Below are 13,656 nucleotides of genomic sequence, written 5' to 3'. Positions count from 1 at the left end.
CACTAATCCTTTATATATATTTTTGCTCCTTTTTAATAGTTTGGCTAATATTTTACTAACAGGATAAGAACAATTATAATGAAACTGTTATATTCAAGAGATTCTAAAGAAAAGAACAAAATAAAAAGGAATAGTTACATTTAAAGATACTTATGTGGGCAGCCTGGATGGCTCAGCAGTTTAGCACCGCCTTTGGCTCAGGGCGTGATCCTGGAGACCTGGGATCGAGTCCCACGTGGGGCTCCCTGCATGGAGCCTGCTTCTCCCTCTGCCTGTGTCTCTGCCTCTCTCTCTCTCTCTGTGTCTCTCATGAATAAATAAATAAAATCTTTAAAAATTAATACAAAATAAATAAATAAAGATACTTTGTGATATTATTACATTGGATAAAGTTTCTACATACCAACTCATATATAAATTCTCATCAGTTATTATTGTGAATGAACACTGGAAACTTCTATGGGCCAGATTTATTTATTTATTTATTTATTTATTTATTTATTTATTTATTTATTTATTTTAAAGATTTTATTTATGTATTCATGAGGGACACACAGAAAGAGGCAGAGACCTGGACAGAGGGAGAAGCAGGCCTCCTTGCAGGGAGCCTGATGTGGAACTTGCTCCCCGGAACTGAGATCACACCCTGAGCCAAAGGCAGATGCTCACCCCTAGACAGTCAGGCATCCCTGTGCCAGATTTTAAATGCGTGTGAATTACTACCAATTTTAAAGGATAATTAGGAACAGGGATATATGTTTTACTTTTAGTCAACCTTTACATTAACTCACAACATTTCTTATTGAATTAAGAATCAAACCAGTGAAGATTGAGCTTTCAAACACTATTAGACTATTTAAAAATATAGGACCCCGCCGGAGCCACCTCTGCCAGCAACATGTTCAAGGTAATTCGGAGGTCTGTGGGGCCAGCCAGCCTGAGTCTGCTCACCTTTAAAGTGTATGCGTCACCTAAAAGGGACTCACCTCACAAAACTTCTGTGAAGGTTAATGAGCTTTCACTCTACTCGGTTCCTGAGGGTCAATCTAAATATGTGGAGGAGCCAAGGACCCAGCTTGAAGAAAGCATTTCACATCTCCGACATTATTGCGAGCCATATACGAGTTGGTGTCAGGAAATGTACTTACAAACAAAGCCCAAGATGCAGAGCTTGGTTCAATGGGGGTTAGACAGCTATGAATATCTACAAAATGCACCTCCTGGATTTTTTCCAAGACTTGGTGTTATTGGTTTTGCTGGCATTGTTGGACTTCTTTTGGCTAGAGGGTCAAAAATAAAGAAGCTGGTGTATCCACCTGGGTTCATGGGACTAGCTGCCTCTCTTTATTATCCACAACAAGCCATTGTATTTGTCCAGGTCAGTGGGGAGAAATTATATGACTGGGGTTTACGAGGATACATAGTCGTAGAAGATTTGTGGAAGGAGAACTTTCAAAAGCCAGGAAATGTGAAGAATTCACCTGGAAATAAGTAGAATGTTCCATGCTCTGCCCATTTTAATCAGTTATAGGTAAACATTGGAAACTCCATGCATTTTCTACAGAAAAATGGCAGAGAAGTCAGTACTGAATGTAGTAAATTGGCTTTCTTCTTCAGGAAAAACTATACCAGGCTTCTTTGTTATCTTGGATGATACCATACTACCAGTGGACTAATCGGAAATCCTTTCACCTAGAGATAATGTCCAGCATTAGAACTCCTGGTTCTCATGTTGCTATTTATGTACATAATTAAAATTCTGAATTAAAAAAAATAAAATAAAAATATAGTCATACACACACACATATTTATACATAAATTTTAATGTAAATTTCCAGTTCAGTTATTTGTTCTTTTATGGCACTGTTTATGAAAAGAAACTTAAGTCCCTCTTAGAAATCATTGTACTCATGTATATTTTAAAAAGATCAGTCTTTTGTGAAAAGTCCAAAATAACTTTTGATCCTAAATACTTGGGATTTCCAGAAGAGAAAAGTAAAAAACAAAATGACATAAAACTCCTCAAAATACCTGTCACATATTGCAGAAATAGCACATAAATTTCACTGTATTTGCTGTTATTTCTTTATCCTTTTCCTTTACTTATGAACAGATATTTTGCTAATTACATAACTGCCATGTAAGAACATTATTATTCTAGTGAAAATAATTACTGGTGGCACCAGAACCTTTGTAGAAAGTGCAGGATTTTTAGGATGATTGGAGTCCCCAAATAATGATCCTTAAAGTCCTCAGAGAAGTTTAAACTTTTGAGTAGAGGATGATGTGTATTTGGTGCTCTGGGTCATTGAAGAGTGATATCTGAACCAACATCTCTAAATCTATGTGTAATCTCTTTTTGAGGAAAAGGTTCTGAACAGAAAGTTTTTCTTATACTACTAGTTTTTGCAATTTCAAGGTTTTTAAGAAGGAAATATCTTGGTATTGAAAATTCTTACTAATTTAATGAAACCAGTGAATAGGGCAGCCATGGTGGCCTGGTGGTTTAGCACCGCCTTCAGCCCAGGGCGTGATCCTGGAGACCCAGGATCGAGTCTCGCGTTGGGCTCCCTGTGTGGAGCTTGCTTCTCTCTCTGCCTGCGTCTCTGCCTCTCTTTCTCTGTGTCTTTCATGAATAAATAAATAAAATCTTTAAAATAAATAAATAAACCAGTGAATATATATATTTAAAATAATATAAAATTATAAATAAGTCAAGATGAAAAATATTAGAATTATGCCATATGTTTTCTATAGTATTTGTTTAGAAATTAATGCTTTTTTCCTCACAGTATTTCTAGTAAGTATCTTTTGAAATTGGAACCTACTTAGAACAGTTTTTATTTGTAAGTAGTAGTCTGTATTTTTAAATTTACTGAGAGCTAAATTAATAGTTTCCCATTTATTTATTTATTTATTTATTTTCCCCTTTGATTTATAATAGGGAATAGTTCATACTATATTCAACCCATTTATATCATCTTATACTGATGTATTCTTTATAACATGAGTATAAAATAAAACTGGACCAATTATATTAGGTATAACAGTCTTAGGAAAAAACTTAAATGTGGAGCCCATTTGAAAGCTTTCCTTTGTAAGATAACTAATTCTGCTTCTGCTTAATTTAATAAATGTCCTGGCTAACTTGTAGAATTAGCTTCTTATCTTCAGGTCTTAATATAATTTGAAAAGACAAAAAAAAATTTGAAAAAGACATATTAATACCTATCAATCACTCAATTTTGGTATCTTTTAAAACCAGTTAAGAGTTCTAATGTCACTGTATAATTTTTAATACTGTATATAATGCTTTGATAAAGTGAGTGTAGCAAATTGTTGACAAATTATCAGGATCCACACTGTGGAAAACAGGTTGTAGATTCTCATCTGTAGAATTAAGCCAGTCTCTCTGTATTTAGAAGTAGATATGATACTTTCATTTTCTAAGCCAGCAATTTTTATCATCGAACAAAGTCTTATAATCATGTGTGTAGGATGTATTAGGCTAAATTTGGAATGTGTTCAGCATTTTGAGCAGCCATAGTACTAATGAGAATTTTAACTGTGAAAAAAGAATGTGTTTTCTTTTCCTCTTTTAGACATATTAAGTGATTTGGTAATAGGATTAAAGATTCACAGTTTTTAGGACATTGAACAGTGAAATCCTTTTAATATTATGAGAAAAGTGTTTATTTTTCTATGTCATCTTAATTTGATTAAAAAATCAAGTAGCAGTAAGGCAGTTAAGTTTCTAAGACAGTTATCATCAATAAATACTCTCATTTATAAAGGTAAGGATGTTTTTGCTTTTACTAGTGTGGGGATTGGATCTTCTGAAGAGTCCTTTTACTATAGTAGAAATAAATTCCGGGTAAATTGGAAAAATATGATATTTAATGCACTCTTGGGCCTGCAAAAGGTAAGAGAATCTCTGAGGGGCAAAGATACAGATACAGATACACTTATGGATGTAAAATATCTGTATATATTTAAAGAATAGAAAATGGAGTAAAAAATGAGGAAAAAAAGACTTTAAAAATGACCAGGTAGTTCTTTAAAAAAGGACCAAATAGAACATTTAGAAATTAAAAATTGAAATAAAAAATTTAGGTAGATTAAACAGATATTCCTAAAGTCAAAAAATGAATTAGAGGCTGACAGAATTAATGAAATTATCTAGAAAGCATAAATGAAAGATATGAAAAATATGAAAGGTTAAAAATTATAGAGAATTAAATGAGGTTTTAGTATAAGGCTATAATTAGAAAAAGAAAGCCAGCAAATTAAGAAAGAAAAACCGTATGATTATCTCAATACGTGTAGGAAAAGCATTTGACAGAATCCACACCATCCTCTCTGATAAAACTCTTAGCAAACTAGGAATAGAAAGGAGCTTTCTCAACCTGATAAAAGGCATTTAGGAATAAGGAACAGGTAAAATCATACTTAATCATGGGGGCTGAATGCTTCTCTCCTAAAATCAGGGAGTAGACAAGGATTTCTTTCTGTTCTACTACTTCTATTTAACATTCTCCTAACTAATGGAGTGGAACAAGAAGAAATGAAAGATTTCCAGTTTGGAAAGGACAAAATAAAGTTGTCTCTATTTAGATATCATCTATATCATAGATGATATCATTGTCTATGTAGAAAATTTGATGGCATCTTTAAAGAAAAAGCTACTAGAACCAAAAAGTGACTTACTGCAAGATTACAGAATACAGGTCAATACAAAAAAATTAATTGTATTTCTATATAAGCAATGTACAATTGAGAATTAAAATTTAATAATTCCATATATGTAGCATCAAATAATGTAAAATACTTAACAAATCTTTTGAAAGATGAATATATCTGTATACTGAAAACTATACAATATTGCTAAACTTAAGACCTAAGTAAATAGAGTTACTTTATTTATGGATTGGTAGATTCAGATATCCATTCTTCCCATGTAGATCTATAATCCCAACAGATGTTCTGGAGAAATTGATAGGCTACATCTAAAATTCAAATAGAAATACAGAAGACCTAAGATACCCAACACAGCTTTAAAAAAGAAAATCAGAATTGGAAGGCTTAGCATTATCTGATTTCCAGACTTACAAAACTACCTTACTCAAGAAAGTGTGGTGTAGTTGTCAAGTTAGAGACAGATCATTGATGCAGAATAGAAAGACCAAAAATACACTCGCACATATATGGAAAACTGATTTTCAAAAAATGTTGCAAAAGCATTTAAGTGGTGACACTGTAATCTTTTTAACAAATTTTGCTGGAACATTTGGATACCCAAGTGTAAGACTTAAAATTCTAAAACTGATTGGAAGAACAAAATAAAACTTTGTGACCTGGAGGAGACAAAGTTTTCTTCTATGCAACACTAAAACCTTGATCTATAAAAGAAAAAAAATTGGTATTTGGACTTTCTGCTCTGTAAATTACTTCATTAAGAGACTACAAGACAAGGCATAGACTGAGAAAATATTTGCAAATCCTATATTTAATAAAGAACTTCTGTCTAAAGAACTCTCAGAACTCACAAAACATTCAGTTTCTATTTTTGTTCTACTTTTAAAATAGGACAAAGGACTCAAAGGAACACTTAGAGATAGTGTCAAATAAGCACATAACTACAATTTAAAAGACCTGACCGTACCAAGTGTTGGCACTGGTGAAGTTATAGAGTGACTGGAATTCTCACATACTGTTGATGAGAAATCTGGAATTGTACAGCCACTTTGGAAACAGTTTGGCAGTTTCTTAAAGTTTTTTTTTTTTTAATTTTTATTTATTTATGATAGTCACACAGAGAGAGAGAGAGAGACAGAGACAGAGACATAGGCAGAGGGAGAAGCAGGCTCCATGCACCGGGAGCCCGACGTGGGATTCGATCCCGGGTCTCCAGGATCACGCCCTGGGCCAAAGGCAGGCACTAAACCGCTGCGCTACCCAGGGATCCCAGTTTGACAGTTTCTTAAAAAATTAAGCATACATCTACTATGTAACTCAGCAATATACCCTCATGTATTAATTCCAGAAAAATGAGAGTATATTCATAAAAAGACTTGCATACAAATGTCCATTAGCAGCTTTTTATTTAGTAGCCAGTAACCTTAATCAACTTGTGTCCATAAACATGTGAATGGATAAGTAAGCCATAGTAAAGCCATATAATGGAATGTAATCAGCGACAAAAACATGAACTACTAATACATGTAAAAACATAATTAATCTCAAAATTATTATGTTGAATGGAAGATTCCAAAGAGAAAGGATTGTATTCTACAGTTCTGTGTATAGGTAGTCATTGCTTTACATGGGACTGTGTTTACTGAAATGTATGCATATTCGACCTCTGTCCTTGCTTTGCATAGTTCTTTTTTTTTTTTTTTTAATTTTTATTTATTTATGATAGTCAGAGAGAGAGGCAGAGACACAGAGGGAGAAGCAGGCTCCATGCACCGGGAGCCCGATGTGGGATTCGATCCCGGGTCTCCAGGATCGCGCCCTGGGCCAAAGGCAGGCGCCAAACCTCTGTGCCACCCAGGGATCCTGATAGTTCTGATTATACATGAGTTTCTGTTAACATGGTACCATGCAAAACAAGGACTACTTTGGAATATAAAATTGTGGAAAATACAACTAATCTATCATGATAGAAACAGATCACTGGTTATATAGGGAAGAGATGGGGTGGAGGAGGTTAGGGAGCCACAAGAGAGAGGAATTAAAAGAGCACAAAAGATACAAATAGACTGTTTAACTGAGAAGATGTGCAAATGAATAATAATCACATACATAAAACCTCAACATTAGTCATTAGGGAAATGCAAATCAAAACTACAGGGAGGTTCCACCACACAACCAGTGGAATCAAAATGACTATCAGTAAAGTAACTGGTGTTGGTAAAGATGTGGAGACCCTAGAACACTCATATATTGCTGGTGGAAACATAAAATAATACTGCCACTCTGGAAAGCATTTTGACAGTTTCTTAGTATACATTCTCCATATGACCCAACAGTTCCATTACCAGGAGAAATGGAAGCTTGTGTCCACAAAGTGGATCTCTACACAGCTGTTTATAGCAGCATTGTTCATAATAGCCAAATACTGAAAATAGTCTGAATGTCCATCAGCTGTTCAATGTATAAACAAAACACTATATATTTGTACAATACTGTGCCACATTAAGAGGGAACAAAATACTTACACATCAAACTACATGAACAAACCTTAAAAACATTGTTAATTCAAAGGGGCCAAACTCAAGTACATATTGTATGATTTTGTTTATATGAAATTTCTGTAAAAGCAAAACTATAGATAGAAGGCAGATAAATGAGTCATAAGGTTTGATGAATGGATGGATAAAGAGGGAACTTCTGTGGTGATAAGATTCTTCTAAAAGTGGATTGTGCTGATGGACTATAATTATGAATTCACTAAGTGTCATATATTTGATTATAATATGTATTTTGTGTTATATGAACAATATGTATTTGTGTTGTACCAACTCAAAATACAATGACGGAATAGTATCAGTATGATTTAAAGAAATTGCTGGTGATGGGCTTGGAACTAAGAAAATAGAAGGTGAGCATAGAATATCTTGTTCTAGAAAATAAATGCTCCAGAACTGATCATCAAAACAAGTAAGGACAGTAATGGACTTTAACCTATGAGTAAAATAAAAATTCAGAGGTCTGTATGTCAAGCTAGACAAACAGATGAATGGACTGACAGATGGACTGTGAGCTAATAATGAAAATAGAACAATGAAATTAAAAAGATAACTATTTTGCAACTGTTATGATAAAATTGCATTCATGTAGTAATCATCAGTGGATGCCAAATCTGGAAGAAGGAGAGTTTGATAAGGAACAGTATATTTACATGGTATTAAAGTGTCTCCCCAGTACTTAACTAATTCCGAAAGAAAGCTGGGAACTATGCCGTAGAAGAATCAGACAACACTTTATGTAATCACAATACCCCCCCAAAACCCTGCAAATATATATAATACCCCAAGGACATACTATTCATGTTTCATTCCAGACAAAAATATATAACCTGAGTCTAATTATGTGGAAACAAGATAAATCTAAACTTTTGGACAATCTGTAAAATATCTAGACCTCACTGCTTAAAAATAGCAATGATATAACAGATTAAAGAGTAGTTTCATAGTAAGTAAGACTTTATATAAAGGGATATTACACCTAACTGTAAAATACGTTATGCTGACTAGTACCTGTTCAGAAAAAAAATGCTATAAAAAACGTTGGATAATTCATAAAATAGGAATATGAAAAATATATATGAGATATTTGTGTAACAAGGGTAAAAATCCCAAGTTGTTAACTGTAGTAAGGGTAATTTTATTCCTAGAAGGTCACTTAATTACCCACTCTGTAGTGGTAACAGAGCTCTGATATGTACAACTTAACTCTCAGCTATTTGAATGAGGGAGGGAGGAAGCGAGCGAGAAAGAATAATAGTGATAAAGTAAATATGACTCAATGTTGGTTGACAAATGGTGGATTGGAGTGAGCAGACACAGTAGGATTTTGGGAGGATGGTTATTTCCATTTTCTGTAAATGTAAAATTTTTCTTTAAGTTCAAAATTTAAAGTTTAAAGGAAAAAAGATACCATGAAAAACTTTTCATGGCATCAATTTGCCAGCTAATTTTAAAAGGGAGGTGAAATGGACACTTTTCTAGAAAAATACAACTTGCCAAAATTGCTAAAGTAGAATTAGACACTATGCATAGTCCTTTAACTTTCAAAGAAATTGAATTGCTAGTTTAAAGTCTTTCTACCAAGAAACCAGTAGTCTCAGATGGTTTTTCAAGCAACTTCTACCAAAATTTCAAGGAACAGATCGTCCTTTTTTCTTTTTTTAAGATAAGAAAAACCTCCCGCACTCATTTTCTGAGACTAAAATGACCTTTATGCCAAACCAGTTAAGAATTACAAGAAAGGAAAATTACAATCCAGTCATGCTCAGGCACATACATGGAAAAATCTTAAAATATTAGTACACCAAACACAGCAATAAGTGAAAATGATATAACTGTCTCACAGAGTATTTGACAAAATTTGTGATGATTAAAAAATACTAGCAAACTAAGAGAAAGGAATTTTCTTAAATTGATAAAGGATATCTAATAAAACCTTTAACAGTCATTATTTTTAGTGATAAAATGTGAAAAGCATTGCCTTAACAGTCAGGGAAAAAGGCCAGATGCCCACTATCCCTGCTACTTTTCAATGTTGTCCCGTAGGGCCAACCTAACATAGTAAAAGAAGAAAAATAAATAATAGATTTCAAATATCCCAGAAGAATTCATTCCTATTGCTTTTCTGTACATTTGAACAAATCTTAGACCTGTCAGAATCACCAGAAAGCTACATGTCTATCTCTGAAAAACTGAACTAGTTTATGCCTATAATTTAAAATCGGTATCTTCATTTTGGTTCCGACTTTCATGCTATTCTTTCCCTCTCTCTTTTTTTTTTTTCCCCCCTCTTTCTCTCTTCCTCTCTGTACCGGTTATTTCTCTATAAACTTTTTCATACTGTGTATCAAATGTTGGCTTTTGAATGTCCTGGATATGAACACAACTGTAAATATAACAATTTTTTTACTGATAAGGATCATCTGTAATATCTCTTGTCAACCATATTTAACAGAGTGTCAGAGTGGATAGGAGGAAATTCTCTCCAAATATTTTTCTCCTCATCTGAGTGAAGAAACTTATTATATTTATATTCTCTCTCATATAATCATTGCTTGTTATGTTATATGTTAAAATGTCCAAGATATTTAACTTCTGTATGATACACTAATCATTTTTTGCCAAACATTAGACTTTTTTTCTATATTCAACAATTAGAACTTTGAAAAATATTTACATTGTTTCACGCTTTCATGCAGATGGATTAGTTTTAGTTCATGCAGTTGTAGAGAAGCTATAGTGAGTAAACATGTGTGAGTGAAAGTAAAAGGGCAAACACTTTTGAAGTGTTCAAACACCCTTAAAGTCACTCTAATTCTTTTCTGTTTAGTTTTTGCTCTTTATTTCCTGGGGAATGCTTAAATAACATTTCTATTTCATGTTTGACTTCTGAAAGGAAATACTAAAAAAAAAAAAAAAAAAAAAAAGGAAATACTATCTGGTACTGAAATGAGCATATTTACAAAATATAATTGAATGCTTTGCTGGGTTATAGGATAAAAAGTTAACCAAAGCGACATATTCCTCCCCTTTATTTTTTTTTAATTTTTATTTATTGATGATAGTCACACACAGAGAGAGAGAGAGACGCAGAGACACAGGCAGAGGAAGAAGCAGGCTCCATGCACTGGGAGCTCGATGTGGGATTCGATCCCGGGTCTCCAGGATCGTGCCCTGGGCCAAAGGCAGGTGCTAAACCGCTGCGCCACCCAGGGATCCCTATTCCTCCCCTTTATTTTTTATTTTTATTTTTTTTTAATTTTTTATTTATTTATGATAGTTACAGAGAGAGAGAGGGAGGCAGAGACACAGGTAGAGGGAGAAGCAGGCTCCATGCACCGGGAGCCCGATGTGGGATTCGATCCTGGGTCTCCAGGATCGCGCCCTGGGCCAAAGGCAGGCGCCAAACCGCTGCGCCACCCAGGGATCCCTATTCCTCCCCTTTAAACAACTTACTTCCCCATTGGTTTCCTTTCCAATCTTACTTGTTCCATTCATGGAACCCTTCACTGGGATGTACTGGTTATGATAGTCTCTGGAAATACTAACAGAAAATACCTTTTAATAATTTATAGTGGTAAAATATTACCAAATCTGAAGAAGGAAAGCTTATTGTAGGAAGACCTAAAGGAAGACTTCCGTAATAGTTTTGTTCTTAGTGTGCAAAAGTGATACTTAGACTCCATAGAAGAACCTGAACTTTCTGACAGAGTCATAGGCTTCTCTAACCAGCAACCAGTTATGGTTCCTCAAAATTCTCTGCAGCATCAATTAGCCTATACTAGGGATTAAAACTACTTAAGTACAAGTGAAAGACATTAATAGTTCTCTGAAATAACTTATGCAGGAGTACTTTAGTTAGGCATAATGTAATGTATACTTCTATAATCTGTTATAAAAAGAAATCTTGTACTAGGCTGCTTGGTCAAATAGGAAATCTAATGCTGAGATGAAATGTAGTTATTTTCTTTTTAGTAATCCAATTAGTTAAGATCTGACATACGATAATTCTATTTTAAATTTTTTGAGGAACTTCCATAGTGTTTTTCATAGCCGCTGGCCCATTTTACATTCCCGTCATTAGTGCACAAGGACGTGTTCCTCCACATCCTTACCAACAGTTATATTTTCTTTGTTTTGATAGTGGCCATCCTAACAGGTATGATGTCATATCTCATTATGGTTTTGGTTTGCATTTCCTGATGATTAGTGATATTGATCTTTTGTATGCTTGTTGACCGTTTGTATTATCTTCTTTGGAGAAATGTCTATTCATGTTCTTTACACATTGTTTTAGTAGAATTATTTGTTTTTCATTGTTGTCATTGTATTGTAGAAGTGTTCTATTGACTTTTTAAAATCTTGTCTATTTATTATTTGTAGTTAGCTCTTCACCTAACATGGTGCTTCAGCTCTTGACCCTGAGATCACAGCATGCTCAACCAACTGAGCCAGCCAGTTGCCCCATAGGAGTTCTTTCTTTATCTATTCTGGGCTTTAAGATACATGGCTACCAAGTATATTCTCTCATTCTATATGTTGCCTTTTCTTTCTTTTGATTATTTCCTTTGCCACACAGAAGTTTTGAAGTTCTATGTAGTTCCATTTGCTTAGTTTTGCTTCCAATGCCTGAAGTTTTGATGTTATATCCATGAAATTACTGCCAAATCCAGTATCATGAAGCTTTTCCCCTGTGTTTTCTTTTATAAGTTTTATAATTTGGGGTCTTATATTTAGGGTTTTGATTCATTTTGGATTTTAAATATGGTGTAAGGCAAAGGTCCAGTTTCTTTATTTTGCATGTGGATATCCAGTTTTTTTCAAACAGCTGAACAGACTGTCCTTTCCCCATTTTGTAGCTCTTGCACCCTTGTCAGAGATCATACAACCATGTATGTGAGGATTTATTTCTGGGCTCTCTATTCCATTTGTGTATGTATCTACCTTTATACTAGTACATGTTGTTTTTGTATTAGCTTTGTAATATGTTTTGAACTCAAAGTCTGAGACCTCCAGCTCTGTTTTTCTTTTCTCAAGGTTGTTTTGGCTATTTGGGGTCCTTTGAGATTCCATGTGAAATTAAATTTTCTTTTCTCTTTCTGCTAAATATTCCTTTGGGATTTTTATAGTGATTACATTGAATCTTTAGGTTGCTGTGGATAGTATGGACATTTTAACAGTATTAAGTCTTCCAGGAACACCAGATAATTTTTTGTTTATTTGCATCATCTTTTATTTCTTCCAGCAGTGATTGGTGGTTTTAAGTATATAAATCTTTTACCTCCTTGGTTAAGTTTATTCTGAGCATTTTATTCTTTTTGGTGCTTTTTGAAGTGGGATTACTGTCTGATTACTGTGGGATTACTGATTTCCTCTTCGGATTTTTTTTTTTATAAAGCGTGTGCACCTTTTTTTCTTTAAAGATTTTATTTATTTATTCATGAGAGATACAGGCAGAGGAAGAAGCAGGCTCCCTGCGGGGAGCCCCATGTGGGACTCAATCCCAGGACCCTGGGGTCACGATCTGAGCCAAAGGCAAGTGCTCCACCACTGAGCTACCCAAGCATCCCATGATTTCCTCTTCAGATTGTTTATTGTTAGTGTGTAGAAATGCAACTGATACTTATGTGTTGGTTTTGTATTCTGCAAATGAATTAATCTATTCTAACAGTTTTTTTAAATGCACTCTTTAGGGTGTTGTACATACATGGCCATGTACATTTCAGTTTTCTCTTTCCCTCTCAAGGGAGAAGCTGCAAGTCAGAATTTTCCTCCCAGTTCTGAGCTAGCTTGAGAGAGGAGCTGACATGATTGAAATGAAATGGCTTTTCTTACCCTTTCAATGCTTCTCTTCTTGACTTTGAGCTTGTGTGGGGTACTGTGACTCTTCACTGGTTTCTGGAGTTCTGGTAAAGGGGTTTGGACCACAACTGTTATGTCCAACCTTAACTGTTGTTAAGTCTGTTTTTGTGAATAAGAAGAGATGGGTCTTCCTATTACACCATCCAGTGTCCCTGAATCTCTTGGTTTTTTAGAATAACATATTGACCTGAGTTTTTCTGTTCTTGCTTTTCTTCTTTTTGAAGAAAGAAACAGTAGGCAACTATTTGCCTTACTGTTTGGTTGATACAAAGATGGGAAAAATGGAAAATACAAGCTAGATTACTTCAAAAGTAATTTCACATAGTACATTAGCTATCATGCTAATTCCGTTGACTAGAGAGGATTTAGCCATGCATGTTAATTTGATATTTTAAGGCAAGCATTATATTATTTCAGCTTAATTTATGTCTCTCCTTAATTTAACAACAGAAACTAAAGATCTTTAAAGATCTGCATTTCAACATGAATCAGTGTTTAAGCATATGTCAAGATGCATGCTTTTGTGTATATGTACATATCTGTA

General features: G+C 34.2%; 1 protein-coding gene and 1 pseudogene across 2 annotated transcripts in view; both read left to right on the top strand.

Moving 5' to 3' along the window:
- Positions 1–13,656, top strand: part of COG5 (component of oligomeric golgi complex 5) — a 296,918-nt gene that overhangs the window by 180,360 nt on the left and 102,902 nt on the right. The window lies entirely within an intron of this gene.
- On the top strand, positions 851–1,749 carry LOC144293481 (MICOS complex subunit MIC26 pseudogene; annotated as a pseudogene).

The sequence above is a fragment of the Canis aureus genome, chromosome 21 (genome assembly GCF_053574225.1).
Source record: "Canis aureus isolate CA01 chromosome 21, VMU_Caureus_v.1.0, whole genome shotgun sequence".
Classification (NCBI taxonomy): Eukaryota; Metazoa; Chordata; class Mammalia; order Carnivora; family Canidae; genus Canis; species Canis aureus.
This window is presented reverse-complemented; position numbering and strand designations above follow the sequence as displayed.